At 47.7% G+C, this 22276-nt stretch overlaps 1 pseudogene across 1 annotated transcript; it reads left to right on the plus strand.

The window, feature by feature from the left end:
- The first annotated feature begins 1615 nt into the window (after positions 1–1615).
- On the plus strand, positions 1616–22264 carry LOC147348898 (uncharacterized; annotated as a pseudogene). Its single transcript, XR_015150645.1, has 8 exons — positions 1616–4726; positions 6516–6759; positions 7520–7649; positions 15452–15587; positions 16121–16219; positions 16387–16477; positions 17967–17990; positions 22143–22264. The product of XR_015150645.1 is annotated as an uncharacterized LOC147348898 (transcript).
- The last annotated feature ends 12 nt before the right edge of the window (positions 22265–22276 follow it).

Below are 22276 nucleotides of genomic sequence, written 5' to 3' on the forward strand. Positions count from 1 at the left end.
GCTTCCTGGTTAGTGTTGGCCCTGCTGGCCTTGTGTACAACCTGGGACAATGTACTAAGAGTTCTAGAGATGCAGTGAGAAGATTGGCTTGAATTTGGGAGCTCTAACGTGGCATTTGGGCTTCCCTGATAGCTCAGTTGGTAAAGAATCTGCCTGCAATGCAGGAGACCCTGGTTCAAATCCTGGGTTGAGAAGAACCCCTGGAGGAGAGAATGGCTACCCACCCCAGTATTCTTGGGCTTCCCTTGTGGCTCAGCTGGTAAAGAATCTGCTTGGAATGTGGGTTTGATCCGTGGGTTGGGAAGATCCCCTTGAGAAAGGGAAGGCTACCCACTCCAGTATTCTGGCCTGGAGAATTCCATGGACTAAGTCCATGGAGTCGCCAAGAGTCAGACACGACTGAGCAACTTTGACTTTGATTTTCACTTTCAAGGTGGCATTTAGGGTGTCAGTGATTCTCCCCCTGCTGTCTGGATGTCAGGACCCCCATTCCTCCACCCCTCCCTAGACGGCTCAACCCTGCATCTTCCCCTACTTCCCCCTCCCCTTATACCAGCCTGATCTGCCTGTCCTGGGCACTCTGTGCCTGGGCTCCTGTCCACGGCTGAGCTCAGCCTTGCCCCTCCCGCCACCCCAGGCTGTCCTGGGGCCCAGCAGAGGGTCCAGGGCCTGGGCTGATGCCTGGTGGGAGAGGGCTGGTTGACCTGAAGTACCAAAACAATGAGCTAACACCGGGGTACTTGCTGCTAGATGCATGCTTTGGGGTAAAACTCTTCGAACCCTACTGTAAAAAGGCTCCTCTACCTGGGCCTGCAGAAAGTGAACTTTTGGCTTACGAATGTGTATCCAGAGGGAGAGAAGCTTAACTGACTTTCAAAGTAAACTTTGGAGCTTTTTACTGAAGTATTGAAGAAAACAACAGAAGGGGAAAAGCTAGAGATCTCTTCAGAAAAATTGGAGATCTCAAGGGAACATTTCACCCAAAGATGGGCACAATAAAGAACAGAAATGGTAGAGACTTAGTAGATGCTGAAGAGATCAAGAAGAGATGGAAAGAATACATGGAAGAATTGTACAAAAAAGATCTTAATGAACTGGATAACTATGATGGTGTGGTCAGTCATCCAGAGCCAGACATCCTGGAGAGCAAAGTCAAGTGGGCTTTAGGAAATACTTCTTTTAATAAAGCTAGTGGATGCAATGGAATTCCAGTAGAACTATTCAAAACCCTAAAGGATGATGCCATCAGGGTGCTGTGTTCAATATGTCAGCAAATCTGGAAGATGCAGCAGTAGCCACAGGACTGGAAAAGGTCAATCCTCATCCCAGTTCCTAGGAAGGATAGTGCCAAAGAATGTGCTAACCATCGGACAACTGCAATCACCTCCCATGCTAATAAGGCCGTGCTTAAAATCCTGCATGCTAGGCTTCAGCATTATGCGAACCAAGAACTTTCGGATGTCCAAGCTGGGTTTAGAAAAGAAAGAGGAAACAGAGATGAAATTTCTAACATTCTCTAGATCATAGAGAAAGCAGAGGAATTCCAGAAAAACATCTACTTCTGTTTCATCGACTACACCAAAGCCTTTGACTGTGTGGATCATAATAAACTGTAGAAAGCTCTTAAAGAAATGGGAATACCAGCCCATCTTACCTGTCTCCTGAGAAACCTGTATGCGGGTCAAGAAACAACAGTTAGAACCCTGTATGGAACTGGTTCAAGATTGAGAAAGGAGTACAACAGGGCTGTTTGCTGTCACCCCGTTTATTTAACCTATACACTGAGCACATCATGAGAAATGCCGGGCTGGATGAGTTACAAGCTGGAATCAAGACAGGTGGGAGAAACATCAACAACCTCAGATATGCGAATGATACCACTCTAATGGCTGAAAGTGAAAAGGAATTAAAAAGTCTCTTGATGAGGGTGAAGGAGGTGAAAGAGTCAGCTTAAATATTTAAAAAACTAAGACCATTGCATCCAGCCCCATTACTTCATGGCAAACAGAAGGGCAAAACGTGGAAGCAGTGACAGATTTCCTCTTCTTGGGCTCTAAAATCACTGTGGATGGTGACTGCAGCCATGAATTCATAAGACGATTGCTTCTTGGCAGGAAAGCGATGACGATCCTAGACAGTGTGTTGAGAAACAGAGACATTACTCTGCGAACAACAGTTTGTACAGTCAAGACTATGCTTTTCCAAGTGGTCATGTACGATTGTGAGAGTTGGACTGTAAAGAAGGCAGAACACCAGAGGATTGATGCCTTTGGACTACAGTGCTGGAGAAGACTCCTGAAAGTCCCTTGGAGAGCAAGGAGATCAAGCCAGTCAATCTTAAGGAGAATCAACTCTGAGTAAGTCATTGGAAGGACTGATGCTGAAGCTGAAGCTGCAGTATTTTGGTCATCTGATGAGAACAGCCGACTCACTGGAAAGTCTCTGATGCCGGGAAAGGCTGAGGGCAGAAGGAGAAGAGGGTGTCAGAGGATGAGATGGCTGGATGGCATCACTGATGCAATGGAATGAACTTGGGCAAACTCCGGGAGACTGTGGGGGCAGGGAGGCCTGGCGTGCTGCAATCCACGGGGTCGCAAAGAGTCAGACATGACTGGGCGACTGACCAACAACAAAACCATAGCATGATCTACATGCAGAATGTATGGCCCACTGACTGTTCACACACTGACCCCTGTGGGAACCAGTGCCCGGATCACGAAACAGAACCTTACATCTGCACTTTGAAACCACGCTCTTGACCAGCTCTGTCACCCCAAAGGTGATATCCCGAGGTGTTTGGAAGGCTGGTTTTCTCTAACCATAAAGATGGCTGGGCTGTGCCTGAAGCAGACCAGTCCTCCGCCTCTCCAGCTGTGAGCGTGCCTCCCTGTCCTTCCCACTCAGCGCCACTGCTCCCCAAGGTGCTCATCTTCTTCAGAAGGGAGCCGGCAATGCTTTATATGGAATGAATTATTTTCTGCTGAGATTCAGGAGGCGGACAAGTGGTCACTGATAAGAGGTTGTTACCGACGGGTTTGTAAAGAGGGTAACACTTGCCCCCTCTAGGACATGGCTTGGTTTGTGGGTGTGTATATGTGTGTCCATCTGTCTCTTTCTCTCTCCAGCACCTGCATCAGCACAGCGAGTGATGCAAAGAAGATACTTCTGTGCCAGGACCGAAGACCCACCGTATTGCTAGGTAATGCTTTGTTCACTACTGAATTGAAGTGTTTGAAGCATTTAAATATGTAGTTTTAAAAGTTTAAGAGTTTTTACTTAAACTGGTTTGTCAGGAAGACTGAACATCAAAGAAGGCCCCTGGTAAATGACTGTTAAAATTGACTGGATTTATAAAGGGGCTTCCCTGGTGGTTCAGACAGTAAAGAATCTGCCTGCAATGCAGGAGACCTGGGTTCGATCCCTGGCTTGGGAAAACACCCTGGAGGAGGGCATGGCAACCCACTCTAGTATTCTTCTAGAGAATCCCTATGGACGGAGGAGCCTGGCAGGCTACAGCCCGTGGGGTCCCAAAGAGTTGGACACGACTGAGTGACTAAGCACAGAACATAGGGTTTATAAACATAAAAGATTTTTAAGTTGGACGTCAATGCTTAAGGAAAAACTATGTTTTTAAATGTAGTATTTCAATAAATGGAATTTAATTAATTTATTGAAAAACTTTATTTAAAAAACAAAGTGACTGCTACTAGTTGTTTCTGCACACAAAAGTCATCTTTAAATAAACTCCAGAGTGCGCATGGCCACAGTGGCCGGTGTGGGGTTGAGTCAGTCATGAGACCTGGAGCTGTGGACCCGCGGGTGGCCCGGCAAGCCGGCGACAGAGTGGCGGGTGCGGGGTTCAGGAGGCCTGGGCATGCCGCTGCCACCCCCACCCGCAGCCAGCCACACGCTGTGGGCATGCCCTGGCTCTGCGCTGTTTCCGATGGCATCCGCCTCTGCGGCCGTGGCAAAGCACAAGCAGATCCTGTCAAATTCAAAGGCCCCTTCACAGATGGAGTCACTACAAACCTCACATCGAAAAATCCATCAGATCGAGAGGTGTGTTTCAAAGTGAAGACGACAGCACCTCGTGGGTACTGTGTGAGGCCCAACAGGGGAATCGCTGACCCAGGGTGGATAGTGACCCCAGTGAGACGAGTAAACACAAGTTTACGGTACAGGCGATCTTTGCTCCACCAAGCGTTTCAGACATGGAAGCCGTGTGGAAAGAGGCAAAACCCCATGAAGGAATGGGTTCTCAGTTGAGATGTGTATTTGAGATGCCCAGCGCAAATGATAAATAGAAGGACATAGAACCCAGCAAAGCCGCTCCTCTGAGCGCTGTGAAGCTGGACGACCCCTGCCAAAGCCCCACTGTGTTTCCCTCAACAAGACGGAGACGAGGAAGCTCAAGGAACAGTGCAGGAGGCTCCAAGGGAGAGCTGGAAGAGGAAAACCAGCCCCCGAGGGAGGAGACTCAGGCTCTGGAAGGTAGCACATCCGGAGAAACCTGGATCCACCTGGGGCCTCCAGAGAGAATGTCACCAGTACCCCGCCTTTACTTCTTGCTGTCACTGCAGCCATCGTCACTGGATTCTTTATAGGGACATTCAGCTTGAAGAGCGAAGCACACAGAGTGCTATCTCTTTGTTTCCTTTTGACCAGAAAAGATTCATCGCAAAGACTGAAGCTGAAACTCCAATCCTTTGGCCACCCGATGCGAAGAGCTGACTCATTGGAAGAGACCCTGATGCTGGGAAAGATTGAAGGCAGGAGGAGAAGGGGACAACAGAGGATGAGATGGTTGGATGGCATCACCGACTCGGTGGACATGAGTTTGAGCAAATTCTGGTAGATCGTGGAGGACTGGGGAGGCTGGTATGCTGCAGTCCATGTGGCTGCCAAGAATCGGATGCAACTGAGCAACTGAACAACTGTGTTACTGGTAATGTGGTCCACAGTGACCACGCTTTGTGTGTACAGCGTCCTGCAGGCCTCGCCAGCCGCAGCCTCATGGTTAGAGAGAGACACGGAAGAGCAGAGCTCTGGCTCCCAGAAGCGTCATTGTCACCAGACAATCCCTACGGGGTGTGGTTGCACATTCAGTCCTTTATGAAATTCACAAAGAATTGTTCTTTCTTTGTGGTTTTAATAAGAGTTCAAGAATTGTCCAGAGTCTTGCAAATGTTATTTTAATGATCCCTTTGAATTTTATCTGTTGCTGTTAACTCTTGAAATATGATCTATTTAGATTGCTAATCCCACTCATTCAGGAAATGCCAGGAGGTGTTCTGTGGGGGAATGGTGCCTTGTACAGTGTAAGTTTTCTCCTTCACCTTTGCTGATATCAAGGCAGGATTTTTTTTTATCCCTTGTAAAACAGTTGTTGACTGAGTTTTTCATTTTTCCAATCCGGCCCTGTGGTATTTAACACAAAAATAATAAAACTGTTAACAGATTCTTGCTTGATTAAAAAAAAACCACAAACCTTTTACTGCAGCAAGTGCAGGCCTTTGCTGGGGTGGGGTGGGCGGAGGGGAGGAGAGTGTGACAGCCGGGAGGGGTGGTGCCCGCGGGCTTCGGATCTAGTTCCTGCACTTAATTTGGTTTCCCATAAAGAAAGAAGTGCTGTGGTCCTGTCACCTAAGGGGCCTGAGACTCACTAGTGACATCAGGTTAGGGGATTGTGACCAGCATTTTAAAGGGTTGTCAGGAAATACAGGACCTCCGTTAAATCTGAATTTCAGACAATGAAGGCATTGTTTTCAGTATAAATATACCCCCAGTGTTATACAGGGCTTACACATACTAATCAAAAGTCTTTGTTATCTTAAGGTCATATTTAACTGGGAGTCCCTTATTTTTATGGCTAAATCTGGCAACCCTAAGTGGTGTAGAAATGAAAGCCTCAGAAAGGGCCTCACAGTGTGGGAGTAGATGTTACTTCAGGTGTCTGTGTGGGTGTGCACAGGGTCACACCTGAGATGCGTCTCTTACTGTGGACTGGGGTGTGAAAGCTATTGTCTCCGGTGGCCGTGTTGGTGTCAGAGAACCAGAGAGGTAACAGCGCCTGGTGATAATAAGGGCACTGCTGCTGCTGTAATAATCAGTGTTGCCCCATTCTCTGCCCTACTCCACATTTTTGTTTTGGAGAACATTTCTCTCTTAAAAAAATTTTTTTTTAACTCGGCTGCACCAGGTCTTAGTTTTGGCATGTGGGACCTTTTTTTTTTTTTAAAGTTGTGGCATGCGAATTTAGTCGCAGCATGCAGGATCCAGTTCCCTGATCAGGGATGGGAACCCTGGCCCCCCAGCACTGAAAGCTCGGAGTCTTAGCCACTGGACTACCAAAGAAGCCCCATGGAGAGGATTTTTCTTGAAAGAACTCTAAGCTTTCAAATGTTTACTGCAATAGTACTCCGAAAGTAGCCCCTGTTGATCAGACTCTCAGCTCTCCTTGGAAGGAAAGAGACCAGTTCCACGCTCTGGGCTCACCCGGGAGCAGACGCCCCCAGGTGGGCAATGCGCCCTTCCCGTGGAACACCTGCACGCAGCACCACGAGGAGCGACTCAGCCCGTCAGGCGCCGGCACCGCGGTGACGCGCTTCCGGTCGGTCCCGCCAGCGCCCCGGGGCGTGCCCTCTGCTCACCCGGAAGCTACGGCCCGGGGGAAAGAAGCCCTCTGGCGTCGGGACCCGCCCGGTGAGCGTGGGCCGAGGGTGCCAGACCTGCGGGCACTCCAGGTGCCGCTGCGGGACGGTCCGCCCCAGGGCAGGGCGGCTGGGACCGGGTTAGAAGCGAGCGAAAGGCCGCGTAGCCGAGAGGAGGCGCCCGGGGCAGCCCCGCGCCGCCGCCCCTGCAGCCGCGCCCCCTTCTCCTGGCGCACCTGCTTCCCGCTGCTGCTGGCGCTGTTCTCCCCTCAACGGATCGCCTCGCCGCGCGGAGCAGAGGGAAGAGGAAAGAGCCCACGAGGAAACCGGAGCTCCAGTCTAGACGGAAAACCTTCAGAATGCACTGCAGTCTTCGCCGAGTTAAAGAGAAGCTTGCTGAATTTACTTTACCCTCGTTTGCTGTTACTCAGACGTGTAACCATGAACGTGGATTATTGAGTCATCTGGTAGCAAGTCTCATGTTTACACTTACCACTTGCTTCACTTTGTCATTTCTCCTTTTCTCAGTTAATTGGCTTGAATAAATCCTCCGTGTGTGTGCGCGCGCGCGCGTGCGCACACGCACATGCTCGTGTCACTCATTGCAACCTTTGCATATAGTGGTTTTTGTTTTTTGTTTGGTCTTAATTTTGAAATCTGGTGAGTTGAATCTTTTCTAATTTTCTGCTAAAATAGTTTCCAGATTTGATTCAGGTGACCAAATAACCAACAGAACATCAATATTGTGTTTGATTTGTTTAATCCTGTTGAGATAACTAGTGGCCCAGCTACTCAACACTGCTGGAAGGGGCACCTCCTTGAGATATTCGGGTGTTTTGTTCTGGGAGGAGGCCTTTTCCTCATTCCAGATCTGGGCTCCCAGCCTCCACACCCCAGCCCTGCGCCCGCATCTGCTCTGCTGCCGGGCTTCTGGGAGCCGAGGCTGGGTGAAAGTCTGGGCCTGGAGGAGAGGCGATGGGCTTCGGGGGGTGGGGGGAGGTGGGGGTCAGTCAGGGTGCATTCACACTCTGACAGGGGTGGGGAGCGGGTGCTGGAGTGACTGCCCACCCAGTGGTGCCACCCTGGGGGCCACAGCCTGGGCCCATGCGGGCCCTCAGGTGGGCTCCTCTGCAGACATGAGGGTGGATGAAGGCTGGAGCGTCCACCCCCACCCTCTGGGTGCATGTTCTTTAGGGTCTGAGGACGGACAGAGGTGTTTCCTGTAGCCTCAGCCTCCGGCCATGCGAGCCGAGCCGCATTCCTCAGAGTCCGTTCTTACCTGGGCTGAGCAGACTGACCCCGGGCACCCGAGGTAACCTGGGCTTACCCTGTGTTTCCCACCTGTGCCCACCCTCCACTATCCACGGCCTTGCCTCCACTGGGCCCTACTCACCTGGCTGGGTGCTGCCCTGCTCACAAGATGCCCACCTGCCTCAGGCAGCAGGCCCAGGCGGGGTTGGGGCCGGACAGTCAGGTTTTGGAAACAAAAGTGGGTGTCAAGATGAACCTTGAGATCTGACAGTTCTTTGGCAGGCCTGTTGTACAGTTTTATGTTTCATGAGAATTTAGGATGTGGGAAAGATGATCCCAACATGGTTCCATCTTTCCCTTTCCTGAAGAGGCCCATCTCTGTGTCCTGCTGGCTGTTGTAACTGAGTGGACCCCACAGGCCTTCCCTGGACAGACCCCTCCCCCAGGCCCTCTGCTTTAGCTCCTCTCTGAAGTACCCAGATAATAGTATCTGATGCACATTTCCTAAGTTGTTTTACAGGTGCTAAAATCACCCCCAATGGGCAAAATTAACTATTAATACTTGATGACCATGAGCACATAGCCCCTAGACCTCCTGGAGCCTGAGGATTGATAATGTTAACCCCTGTGACATCACCCTGTTCCCTCACCATCTACCAGTCAGAGAATTGTGCACGAGCCATTCACATACCCTGCAATTTCCCTCTCCGCTCTTGCCTTTTAAGAGGCCACTCTAGGACTTCCCGGGTGGTACCGTGGATGGGAGTCCGCCTGCCAATGCAGGGGATATGGGTTTAATCCCTGGTCCAGGGAGATTCCACATGCCATGGAGGAACTAAAACCCGTGGGCCACAACTACTGAGCCCAAACTCTAGAGTCCACGAACCGCAAGTACTAAAGCCTGCATGCCTGGAGCCTGTGCTCTGCGACAAGAAAAGCCACTGCAGTGAGAAGCCTGCATGCTACAATGGAGAGCAAGCCCCTGCATGCCGCAACTAGAGAAAGCCCGCACACAGCAACGAAGACCCAGCGCAACGGAAAAGAAATACATACATAAATTATTTTAAAAAATGACTAAAAAAAGGCTGCCTTGAACTCACTGGGGAATTTGGGCTTTTTAGCATTATCTGTACCCCACTCCAGTACTCTTGCCTGGAAAATCCCATGGACGGTGGAGCCTGGTGGGCTGCAGTCCATGGGGTTGTGAAGAGTCAGATATAACTAAGCGACTTCACTTTCACTTTTCACTTTCATGCATTGGAGAAGGCAATGGCAACCCACTCCAGTGTTCTTGCCTGGAGAATCCCGGGGACGGGGGAGCCTGGTGGGCTGCCGTTTATGCGGTCTCACAGAGTCGGACACGACTGAAGCGACTTAGCAGCAGCAGCATTATCTGTTCCCAACTCCTTGTCTGGAGACCTACAATAAACGCTGTGCCTTCCTTCGCCACCACCTGGTGTCAGTAGATGCTTTACTGCATGTGGGCAAGCAGACCAACACTGGTTCAAAAACAATTCTGGTGTCCAGCGTGGAGCCTGAGTCCCAAGTGGACATCCCCCTGGTGGCACATTGGCCCCTGGGCGCTGGCAGCTCCTGAAAGGGCAGCTGCATGAGTGCATTTGTCTCAGGGACAGCCTCAAGGGCTGGCTGCCAATCAGGTGTAGCTGACCCTCAGCACCTTTGATTTTTTAAAGTAATTAATTTTAATTGGACAATAATGGCTTTACAATATTGTGATTTTTTTTGCCATACAGCGATATGAATCAGCCATGGGTGCACATGTGTTCCCCCATCCTGAACTGCTCTCCCACCTCCCTTCCCATCACATCCCTCTGGGTGGTCCCAGAGCACTGGCTTTGAGTGCCCTGTTTCGTGCACCTAACTTGGACTGGTCATCTATTTTGCATATGGTAATATACATGTTTCAGTGCTATTCTCTCAAATCATCCCACCCTCACCTTCTACCACGGAGTCCAGAAGTCTGTTCTCTTTTGCTGCCTTGCATATAGGATCATCATTACCGTATTTCTAAATTCCATATATGTGTGTTAATATACAGTATTATTGTTTCTCTTTCTGACTTACTTCACTCTGTATAATAGGCTGCAGTTTCATCTGCCTCATTATACCTGACTCAAATGTGTTCCTTTTTATAGCTGAGTAATATTCCACTGTTTATATGTACCACAACTTCCTTAACCTTCATCTGTTGATGGACATCTAGGTTGCTTCCATGTCCTGGCTATTGTAAACAGTGCTGCGATGAACCTTGGGGTACATGTGTCTCTTTCAATTCTGGTTTCCTTTGTGTGTATGCCCAGCAGTGGGATTGCTGGTTGGTATGGCAGTTCTATTTCCAGTTTTTTAAGGAATCTCCACACTGTTCTCCATGGTGGCTGTACCAGTTTGCAATCCCACCAATAGTGTAAGAGGGTTTCGTTTTCTCTACACCCTCTCCAGGATTTATTGTTTGTAGACTTTTTGGTGGTGGCCATTCTGACTGGAGTGAGATGGACCTCATGTGGTTTGGATTTGCATTTCTCTGACAGTGAGTGATGTTGAGCATCTTCTCATGTGTTCACCAGCCGTCTGTAGGTCTTCTTTGGAGAAATGTCTGTTCAGCTCTTTGCCCACTTTTTGGTTGGGTCGTTTGTCTCTCTGATATTGAGCTGCATGAGCTGCTTGTGTGTTTTGGAGATTAATTCTTTGTCAGTTGATTCCTTTGGTGTTGTTTCTCTCCCATTCTGAAGGCTGCCTTTTCACCTTGCTTACAGTTTCTTTCATTGTGCAAAAGCCTTTAAGTTTAATTAGGTCCCATTTGTATATTCTTGTTTTACTTCCGTTGCTCTGGGAGGTGGGTCATAGAGGATCTTGCTATGATTTATATGAGAGAGTGTTAGCCTATGTTCTCCTCCAGGAGTTTTACAGTTTCTGGCCTTGTATTAAGACCTTTAATCCATTTTGAGTTTATTTTTGTGTACAGTGTTAGAAAGTGTTCTAGTTTCATTCTTTTACATGTGGTTGGCCAGTTTTCCCGGCACCACTTATTAAAGAGATTGTCTTTTCTCCATTGTGTATTTTTGCCTCCTTTGTCAAAGATAAGGTGTCCATAGGTCCGTGGCTTTATCTCTGGACTTTCTGTTTTGTCCCACTGATCTATATTTCTGTCTTTAACACCTTCGGTTTTTGTAGTAGAGGAAACAAGGCTCTCGCACTGCCCAACTGAGATGTCTATGGGGCGCTCACAGGTGATGACACCAAGCTAGCCTTCCCTAGTGCGTGGGCTTCACCTCCAGTGGAGCCCTGGCTGGGATTTCCCCTTTGAACTAAGACTTGGTCGTGTGACTTTGCTGGGAATCTTTTCTGTGGCTGGGAAGCTGCGCCCCTGAGAGACCGATTTGCATTGTGATGGTTGGTTGGTTTGCTGTCTGCCAACACCCGCCGTGGATAATGAAGTGTGCGTGGTCAGAGCTCTGTTCCGTCTTGTGGTCCCCTTAGGGTGTGTTTTGCAAACCTGGGAGGTCTTCAGTTACACTCCCACAAATGAAAGCAGACGAGGCTTTGATTGTAATACTGTTCGGGTTTAGTGCTCCCTGGTACCCGAAGAACAAAGACCCCCAGCAGCTCTGCCCTTACAGCAAAGTGAGTCCTTTGGAACTGCTCTGGCTTTCTCTTGGGGGTGTGTGTGAGTGTCTCTGCACCTGACTCCATATCCTGTGCTCTCTTCCTGGTTTCTTTTGTTAAGTGTCCTGGTGACTTGAATGCTGATTCATGTTCCTCTGAAAGTGAGGGATATGAATGTGAGTGAATGCCATGTATTATTGCTTATTACTATCAGGCAGTAATAGACATATTTGGAAAGTAAAAAAAAAAATCCCTGAAATGGCCAAGGGGGCTGAGTTTTGCTTAGGCTGTTAGAAGAAGCCAGTTTTCTAGGATGAACCTGCTTTGGGGATATAAATGGTCTACCTGGCTCTCAGGAACTTCTGTTTAATTATCTGTGATCCCTGAGACTGCACAGAAAAATAAAGGATTTTTAAAATGTAAGCAGGAATATTTTGAGTTCTTTGTATATATGGATGGATGTCAAAATTAACTCGCAGATGAGCTCTATTCCATTGCCTTAAAGGAAATTGAGCACATATACATTCTCAGAAATGCAAAAGAAACTGGCCAGAATGAATTCATTAAATTAATATCTTGTATTAAACCTAGCTTAAGCTCATTGGTTTGATTAATATGAACCTGTCTTTAGACTCATTAATGTTAAATATAGTACTTCTGCTGTACCTAAGTTTGTGCTGTGCTATTCTTAATTGCGTCTGACTCTTTGTGACCCTATGGACTGTAGCCCACCAGGCTCCTCTGTCCATGGGGATTCTCCAGGCAATAATACTGGAGTGGGTTGCCAGGCCCTCCTCCAGGGGATCTTCCCAACCCAGGGGTGGAACCCAGGTCTCCCATACTGCAGGCAGATTCTTTACCATCTGAGCCACCAGGGAAGCCCAAGAATACTGGAATGGGTAGCCTATCCCTTCTCCAGCGGTATCTTCTCAACCCAGGAAGCGAACCAGGGTCTCCTGCATTGGAGGCAGATTCTTTGCCAGATGAGCTACCAGGGAAGCCCTGTACCTGATTCAGTTCAGTTCAGTTCAGTTCAGTCGCTCAGTCATGTCCGACTCTTTGCAACCCCATGAATCACAGCACGCCAGGCCTCCCTGTCCATCACCAACTCCCGGAGTTCACTCAGACTCACGTCCATCGAGTCAGTGATGCCATCCAGCCATCTCATCCTCTGTCATCCCCTTCTCCTCCTGTCCCCAATCCCTCCCAGCATCAGTCTTTTTCAATGAGTCAACTCTTCGCATGAGGTGGCCAAAGGACTGGAGTTTCAGCTTTAGCATCATTCCTTCCAAAGAAATCCCAGGGCTGATCTCCTTCAGAATGGACTGGTTGGATCTCCTTGCAGTCCAAGGGACTCTCAAGAGTCTTCTCCAACACCACAGTTCAAAAGCATCAATTCTTCGGTGCTCAGCTTTCTTCACAGTCCAACTCTCACATCCATACATGACTACTGGAAAAACCATAGCCTTGACTAGATGGACCTTTGTTGGCAAAGTAATGTCTCTGCTTTTCAATATGCTATCTAGGTTGGTCATAACTTTCCTTCCAAGGAGTAAGCATCTTTTAATTTCATGGCTGCAGTCACCATCTGCAGTGATTTTGGAGCCCCCCAAAATAAAGTCTGACACTGTTTCCACTGTTTCCCCATCTAATTCCCATGAAGTGATGGGACCAGATGCCATGATCTTCGTTTTCTGAATGTTGAGTTTTAAGCCAACTTTTTCACTCTCCTCTTTCACTTTCATCAAGAGGCTTTTTAGTTCCTCTTCACTTTCTGCCATAAGGGTGGTGTCATCTGCATATCTGAGGTCATTGATATTTCTCCCGGCAATCTTGATTCCAGCTTGTGTTTCTTCCAGTCCAGCGTTTCTCATGATGTACTCTGCATATAAGTTAAATAAGCAGGGTGACAATATACAGCCTTGACGTACTCCTTTTCCTATTTGTACCTGATTACTAAAGGTCAAATAAGACCTTATATCTGTTGCAAATTTGTCAGCAAGAAAAGTAATTTGATGTGATAAAACTCAAGAAAATTATATGTAAGTGAGATAGTTTTTTTGGGTTAACTCTTTTGGAATAATCATGTTTTAGGAATGTCTACTCAAGAATAGTCTCCCCAGATTTTGGCAACTTGCTAAATAAAGTCAAATAACAAAATTTCATTGACTATATGGATCACTTCAAAGAGGACAAAACATTGGAACGTTAATTGCTGGGTGGTTCTAAGTCCACTTACCTCTGCCTTCTGATGGAAGGAAAACTAAGGATGTTTGGGTTTGTTAGACACATGTCTTACATCACATCGAGGAAAGAAATCCTACTATGAGTAAACAGATCTTTCAGGAAGTTAGGGGATGTGTTCATAAGTTCCGATCAGGAAACGCTAGTATGACAGACAGTCCACAGTTGCTTGCTTCTTGTTTTTTCCTGGAGATTAAGGTTTTTAAGGGCTAAAATTATAGTCTGTGTAAATACAGCTACTAAAATAATAAGAGAAACATTTCAGTATGCCAGGAAAGTAGGATGTGTAAGAAAGCATGAAGAATGAAACATACACTCAAAAAATACATCTTTATTTATTGTGGGCGCACTGGGTCTTTGTCACTGCGCGCGGGCTTTCTCTAGCTGTGGAGAGCGGGGCTGCCCTCAAGCTGCGCTGCACGGGCTTCTCAATCTGGTAGCATCTCCTGTTGTAGAGCACAGGCCCCAGGGCGCGCAGGCCTCAGAGGTCGCTGCGCGCGGGCTCAGCAGCTGTGACGCGCGGGCTCCAGAGCCCAGTAGGCGTGGCACACAGGTGTAGTTGCCCTGCAGCGTATGCGATCTTCCCGGACCAGGGGAGCCGGTGTCCCTGGCATTGCAAGGTGAATTCTTAACCACTGAACCACCAAGGAAGCCCCAAAATACATTTTTCTCAAAGGAAAAGCGGGTAATTTTATCCTAGAGCTAGTTGCTTCTGGAAGGAAGAATAAGGGCCAATTAATATGGACACAGAAAGTTGTGAAAGGCTTGCAGAAGGAGGAGCCCTGCAAAAGGAGCTTCATGTATGGACAGGCTGGGACTAGATGGAATTTAAGTAGGCAAATTGATTTTGTTATTAGCAGTAGGCCTGTGCAGGACTAGACTTGGTTCAAAGTTTTCTTGGAATGCTGCCTTTGATAACAGATTGTGTGGACTTGTCTTTAAGTGATCTGTATTTGCTTTTCAAATCTTTTGTCACGTTGATTAAGTAAATAAATATTCACAGTGACCCATGATTCTATTTGACCAAGTGTTTTGAAACTTTGATATTGTTTGACAAACTTCCTATTAAATTCTTTTTTTAATATAAATTTATTTATTTTAATTGGAGGCTAATTACTTTACAACATTGTATTGGTTTTGCCATACATCAACATGAATCCGCCACAGGTGTACCATCCTGAACCCCCCGCCTGCCTCCCTCCCCGTACCATCCCTCTGGGTCATCCCAGTGCACCAGCCCCTAAATTCTAATTAAAGTTTCTTTTGACCTCCAGCTAACTTTGGAATGCTTCAGAGGGCCCCTAAGACATGTCAGAGAGAAATATTAAACTAACTAGGATTGGTTGGTATGTTAAGTTAAGTAGGAAGCTTTGTAAAGGAGTGACAAGCCTCCTCAGATTATACTGTATTGGCAAATGTATTGAGATAGACATTCTAGAAACTGTGTGCATTTCTGAAACTCGGATATGTCCTGGTATAGTGTTACCAGGCATACTTCAAGTTGTTATCTTAAAATATTGTATGTCACAGCACCTTGGTTAAGCTTCTTTGTCAAAAACAATGGAATCCAATCTTTAGCCTTGTTGTGTTTTAAACAATTAAAAACACGTACTTATTATTTATTTTGGCTGCGCTGGGTCTTTGTCTTGGTTGCTGCTCGAGGGCTCTCTATCTGGTTGCAGCGAGCGGGGCTCCTCTCTCGTTGCGCTGCGCGGGCTCCTCGTTGCAACGGCCTCCGGTGGCAGGGCACGGGCTCTGGGCACCTCTAGGCACGGGCTCTGGGCACGCGGGCTTCGGTGGTGGCTGCGCGTGTGCTCAGTAGTGTGGCTCATGGGCTCCAGGGCACAGGCTCAGTAGTCGCGGTACACAGGCTTAGGTACCCCATGGCATGTGGCATCTTCCCGGACCGGGGATCAAACTGGTGTCCCCTGCATTGCAAGGCAGATTCTTAACCACTGGATCACCAGAGAAGCCCTAGACAATTTTTTAATTGGAGTATAATTGCTTTACAATGTTATGTTACTTTCTGGTATACAACAGTGTGAATCGGTTTGACCTTTCAGAGGCTCTCCGCCTTTTCATCGATTTAGATTTAACCTCTCAGACAAACAAAACTCTCCTGGGTTAGGGCTAGGGTTTGTATTTCATCTCTCAGTCAGCCCTGATAGCCATTGCAAACTCCAGAAATTGAAAAAGGGCCCTCAGACTCTCCAGTCCAAACTCACTGACTAGCCTTTAAGGTCTTTAACAGCTGAGATGAGGATGTACGAAAGGAAAAGAGGGAAGGAGACCCAAAAGGGTCTTGAGAGCTGAAATAATCTTTCCAAATGATTGCCACTGCTGTCAATCAGAGAGGCCTTCAGGATAAGACTTATCCGAGGTCCCCTAATCAGCGAAAAGGAAAACAGCCGCTGAGCCCCAGCGCTGGCTCCTACTTCAGCTGCAAACAAGTGGGGCACTGGAGTTGAGCTTACCTGGGAAAGGTACCCCCGGGACTGTGCCCACTTTGTAAACTAACAGGGCACCGGAAGTGAGATTGCCTCTCCTCGATTCGAGGGGACAAAATCCCCTTCTGGAAGCAGCGATGCCCCTGAGGTGAACTCCTCTTCCCCCGCAGCTCTTTGAGGACTTCCACAACCTTCTGACTATCTGGCCCGACGCTGCCCTCCCTGGCTCCACAATGTCAGATAGACTTGGCCGAGCCTCAGGTACCTCTCTCGATAGCAGGTAAGGAAACCAATTTCTTAGTTGATACAGAAGACCCCCACTCTGTTCTTCTCGAGCTTTCGGGTTCCTTGATTCCCTTGCCCATCACCGTTATAGGAGGAGAAAGCAAAACTCAACCTATGTTCCAAACCTTTGACTCAGTATGCTCACTGGAGATCAGATCTTGCATCCTCTCCTGTCTTTCCCAATTCTCCCACCCCACTCGTAGGCAGGGGCCTTATGACCAAATGAAGGACTCAGCTGATTCTCCAGCCACAAGCCTCCTTCCCTGGAATCTTAGGAGGCTCGTCCTCTGATGCTCAGCACTCCCCCCTCCCACTAGAAATAAATAGATTCCCTCATTTGTGTGGGACACGGACCCCCGGGAGGGCCTGTCACCTAACCTCCTGTCACTATGACCATGGGGCACCTCTCTCACTGTCCCCGTCGCTCTTAACATCCTGTGGAAGTGGAAGATCTGAGGGGTCTTAGAACTCAAAGACCCCTCAGTAACAAATTTCTACATGCTGGACTCCTTGGATCCACCAGCCCCCCTTAGAGCTCCCTATTCTGCCCATCAAAAGGCAGGTGGCCTCTATGGTCCAGCCCAGGATCTTCACATCGTTAACGAGGAGGTGGTCCTTCTCCACTCTGCACTCCCAAATCCCAATACCATCCTTGGTTCAACGCCTCCTAACACTCAGGCCTTTACTGTCCTCCCTCTAAAAGATGCTTTCTTCACTATCCCTCTCTCCTGAGAGTCTCAGGATATATGTGCTTTTACATGGATGGACTCTGACACTCTCAACAACTCATCTGGCCCTCCCTCCCTCGGGGATTTAAAGAGCCCCCGCCTCTTTGGTCAAGCCTGAGCCTCTGATTCATCCACCCTAGTGCTTCCAGGCAGCACGCTTATTCAGTATTTTTTTTTTTATCAACAGACTTTGTTCTTGGATACAATATTTACAGGAAAAATTGAGCACATCATACAGGTAGTACCAATATATTACCCCCACCTCTGCACACCCTGCTTCTATTAGTCACATTTTACTGATAGAAAATAGTAGTGTGGCATATTTGTGACAATGAGCCAATGTTAATGCATTATTATTAACTTGGGGCTTCCCTGGTGGCTCAGATGGTAAAGAATCTGCCTGCAATGCAGGAGACACACATTCACTCCCTGGGTCAGGAAGATCCCCTGGAAAAGGGAATGGCTACCCACTCCAGTATTCTTGACTGGGAAATTCCATGGACAGAGGAGCCTGGTGGGTTACAGTCCTGGGGTTGCAAAGAGTCGGACACAACTGAGCGAATTAGTACATATACATATTATTAAATTAAGCCCACACTCTATTCAGATTTCTTTCATTTTTCCCTAATGTTCATTTTCCATTCCAGGACATCGTCTAAGACACCACGGCTAATTGTGATGCCTCCTTAGGCTCCTCCTGGCTGTGACGGCTTCTTAGACTTTCCTTGTCTTCAAAGACCTCAACGTTTTGAGGAGTACAGGTGAGGTATTTTGTAGAATGTCCCTCAGTTTTCTTTTTTAGTCGGGGGACAATTGCTTTACAATGTTGTGTTGGTTTCTGCCATACAACAATGTGAACCAGCCATATGGGTATACGTACATACCCTCCCCTGAGCCTCCCCCAGCCACCCGCCATCCTATCCCGCTGGGTCGTCCCAGAGCGCTGGGCTGAGCTCCCTGTTATACAGCAGCTTCCCACTAGCGATCTATTTCACACATGCCTCATGTTTTTTATCATGATAACTAGGGTTTTGGGTTCTGGGAGGAAGAGCTCAGAGGTGAAGTGTCATTTTCCTTATGCTGTATCAACAGTACAAACCATCACCGTGCATTGTGACCACTGACGCTGGCCTTCATCACCCAGCTGAAGCAGTATTTGTCAGGTTTCTCCAGCGGGAAGTGACCTTCTTACCTCCCTTTTCCATAATGTTCTGCTTGGAAGGCAGCCACTATTTACAGCCCACACTCAAGGATGCGTCATCACATTCTCCTCCTTTAGGTAAAGTGTCTACACAAGTTATTCAGAATTCTTCATGGGAGATTTGTCCAGCTTATTGGTTTGCTCAGTCATTTATTTATGCCAAAACAGACTCATGGATAGTGATTTTATACTTTGGGTCGTAATTGAGTATTATTTGCTGTTCTTGTTCAAATTTCCCCAGCTCTGGCCATTGAGAACACTCTCAGCTGGCTCCTTTGCCACTTTGAAATACTCCTATAAATGTGTTATTATTGTTGTCATTTGAGAAGGCACTAGAAGGCTTGTATGTATCCTACCTGGGTCGTAGGATCAGCCCTTGATCCAAAGGGCCCCAGTTGCCTCCACCAGATCACAGACTTAGAAACCGAAGTCTGGGCAATGGGCCTACTTGCTGCCACCAGGTCATGCTTGCTTAGGCCTCCTCAGCCGACAGGGACGAGAAATATGGGTGTGTACTAGCCTGCATGTGGTGGGCTGAAGATGCTCCCCCACCTCCAAAACAAAGATATCTACCTTAAGTCCCTGGATCCTCTGGAATGTACATTATTTGGGAAAATGATCTTTGCAATTGTGATTAAGTTAAGGGTCTTGCAAATATGGAGATAACCCTGGATTATCTGGGTGGGCCCTAAATGCCACAGCCTATGTCCTTATAAAAGAAACACAAAGAGGAGAGACACACAGAGAAGGGAGACGCACAAACAGGAGGTGATGTGGTCCTGGAGGTGAGACTGGGGTGAGGCGGCCACAAGCCAAGGAAGGCCTGAAGCCAGAACCTGAAGAAGCAGGAATAGACTCTCCCCGGGGCCTCCGAAGAGGCAGTCCTGCTGACGCGCTGACCTTGGCCTTGCGGCTCCTGGCGTTTTGCTTGCTTTTAGCAACCCATTGTGGTGATGGTTACACAGCCACAGCAATCCCGATCACCTGTGCGTACACATAGGTGCGTATTCCTGTCATTTGTGTCTACATTAAGTTAAACATGAGTTCTCACTGATATCTCCAACGCCAATCCGTTACACCGGTCATTCTCGCCTCCTACCCTTGCTGATTTCTAAATTCCCACTTCCCAGAGAGAAACCTGGCTCCTGCATTGTCATCAATTCATTAAACTGTTCAAATCCTCTATGCATGTAGAGTAAATCTTCCCTGGTGGCTCAGTCAGTAAAGAATCCGCCTGCAATGCAGGATACCTGGGTTCAATCCATGGGTTGGGAAGATCCCCTGGAGGAGGAATTGGCAACCCACTCCAGTATTCTGGCCTGGGAAATGCCATGGACAGAGGAGCCTGGCGGGCTACAGTTCACGGGGCCACAGAAGTCGGAGACGACTGAGCGAGTGGACTACCGCCGCGTGTGTAGAGCCGGGTCACAATCCCCGTTCTCCCACGGGAAGCGGTTTCGTCAACCATAGAACACTGCACGTGCAGTTTCTTTCGCCCTTCACCTTACAGCCTCTTCCCTTCAAAAGTTAAGTCAGCAAATTCCCCCTGCCCTGATTCCTTCAGTGAGGTTGTTTCATGTATTGGGAATACAGTTAGAGTCTCTTGATTCTGCATTGGAGTCTGCATTTTTTTGTGATATATCCAGATCTCTCCAATTAAAAAAAAAATTGCATACATTACAATTCACTCTTTGTTTTGTAAGCTTCTGTCTGTTGACAAATAGCCGATGTCACATAGGCACCATTGCAGCACCATGAGAATAGCCTCATTGTTCTAAAAATCCCCTGTCTAGTCCACTCCCTCCCCAAACCCCTGGAAACCGATCTTTTTGCTGCTCTCTCTCTAGCTTTGCCTTTCCCAGAATGTTGTATAGTTGGAATCCTACAGTATATAGCCTTTTTAGACTGGATTCTTTCACATAGCAATATGCATTTAAGATTCCTCTATTCCTTGTTGTGGGTAAGTAATTTATTTCTTTAAAAAAAAGTTTTAATTGAAGGATAATTGCTTTAGAGTGCCATGTTAGTTTCTGCTGTACAGCCATACATGTATCCCCTCCCTCTTGAGCCTCCCTCCCACCCCCATCCCGCCCCTCTAGGTCCTCACAGAGCCCTGAGTTGAGCTTCCTGTGCTATGCAGCAGCTCCCCACTAGCTGGCTCTTTTACGAATGGCTGTGTACATACGTCCATGCGTCTCTCTCAATTGTCCCATCCTCTCCTTCCCCCGCTGTCCACAGTGTCAAGTCCTGCCCCAAGGCCACAGGTGCAAGTCTTGTACCAAGGCCACAGAAGTGGAGCCCAGAACCAAGGTCACCTCCACAGCTGACTGAGCCCCTCTGTAACCATTGCCAAAAACCTCCTGATCATCACTAGCAGGCTTCCTGACTGCAAATTAGGCAAAGATGCCCGCTCCAGCTAACGCCCTGTAGCACCCTAACCAATCATCTAACGCCAACCTTCCAGCAAACATTTTCTTTGTCTTGAGGCTGTAAAAATTGGCTATTAACTCACAGTAACTGTAGACTCTCCCTGGTCTGTCAGGAGGTTGGCCCACAGTGCTCACATGATCTCTGCCCTTTGTTCTTATAAACTCACTCCGTTCTAAAATGCTCTCTGTCTAGAAATTCTTCTCCGACCCGCATGCAGACTGCCTCAACACACAGGCCCCTTCTCCGTGTCCGCATCTCTCTTCCTGCCCTGCCAGTAGTTCATCAGAACCATTTTTCTAGATTCCAAATATATACACTAATGAACAACATTTGTTTTTCTCTTTCTGACTTACTTCACCCTATATGACAGACTAAGTTCATCTGCCTCACTACAACTGACTCGAATTTGTTCTTTTTTGTGGCTGAGTAATATTCCAGTGTATATATGTACCATTTATCTGATATCTTCATTATCCATTTATCTGTCAATGAACAGCTATGTTGCTTCCATCTCCTGACTATCGTAAATAGTGCTGCAGTGCACGTTGGGGCACATCTGTCTTTTTTGAATGATCATTTTTCTCAGGGTATATGCCCAGTAGCGGGATTGCTGGGTCATGTGGTAGTTTAATTCCCAGTTTCTTAAGGAATACTCTTCTCCAGAGTGGCTGTATCGATTTACATTCCCACCAACAGTGCAGGAGGGCTCCCTCGTCTCTGCATCCTCTCCAGCACTCATTGTTGGTAGATTCTTTTGATGATGGCCACTCTGACCCACCCGGGGTGGTATCTCATTTCAGTTTTGATTTGCATTTCTCTAATAATGAGCGCTGTTACGCATCTTTTCCTGTGTTTGTCGGCCGATCGTATGTCTCCTTTGGAGAAATGTCTATGTAGGTCTTCTGCCCATTTTTCGATTGGGTTGTTTGTTTTTCTGACATTGAGCTGCTTGTATATTTTAGATGTTAATCCTTTGTTGGTTTCTTCCTTTGCAATTATTTTCTCCCATTCAGAGGGTTGTCTTTTCACCTTGTTTTTAGTTTTCTTTGCTGTGCAAAAGCTTCTAAGTTTAATTAGGTCCCACTTGCTCATCTTAGTTTTCATTTCTGTTACTCCGGGAGGTGGGTCAAAGATCTTGCTGGGATTTATGTCAGAGAGTGTTCTGCCTCTGTTTCCCTTTAAGAGTTTTATAGTTTCTGGCTTATGTTTAGGTCTTAATCCATTTTGAGTTTGTTTTTGCGTACAATGTTGGGAGTGCTCTAACTTCATTCTCACATCTCAGGTACTGCGCTGACGGCCTCCTTCCTCCTCTATCACCTGGACCACCCTTACCAACACCACTGCCCTCCTCGTCCACTCAGCTCTGCGGGGCTACTGAGTTTCTCCTTCCGGAGCACAAACTAACCAAGCCCCAGT

Source organism: Bos grunniens, chromosome 21 (assembly GCF_055505025.1).
Source record: "Bos grunniens cultivar Pamir isolate PY7600 chromosome 21, Bosgru_T2T1.0, whole genome shotgun sequence".
NCBI classification, from domain to species: domain Eukaryota; kingdom Metazoa; phylum Chordata; class Mammalia; order Artiodactyla; family Bovidae; genus Bos; species Bos grunniens.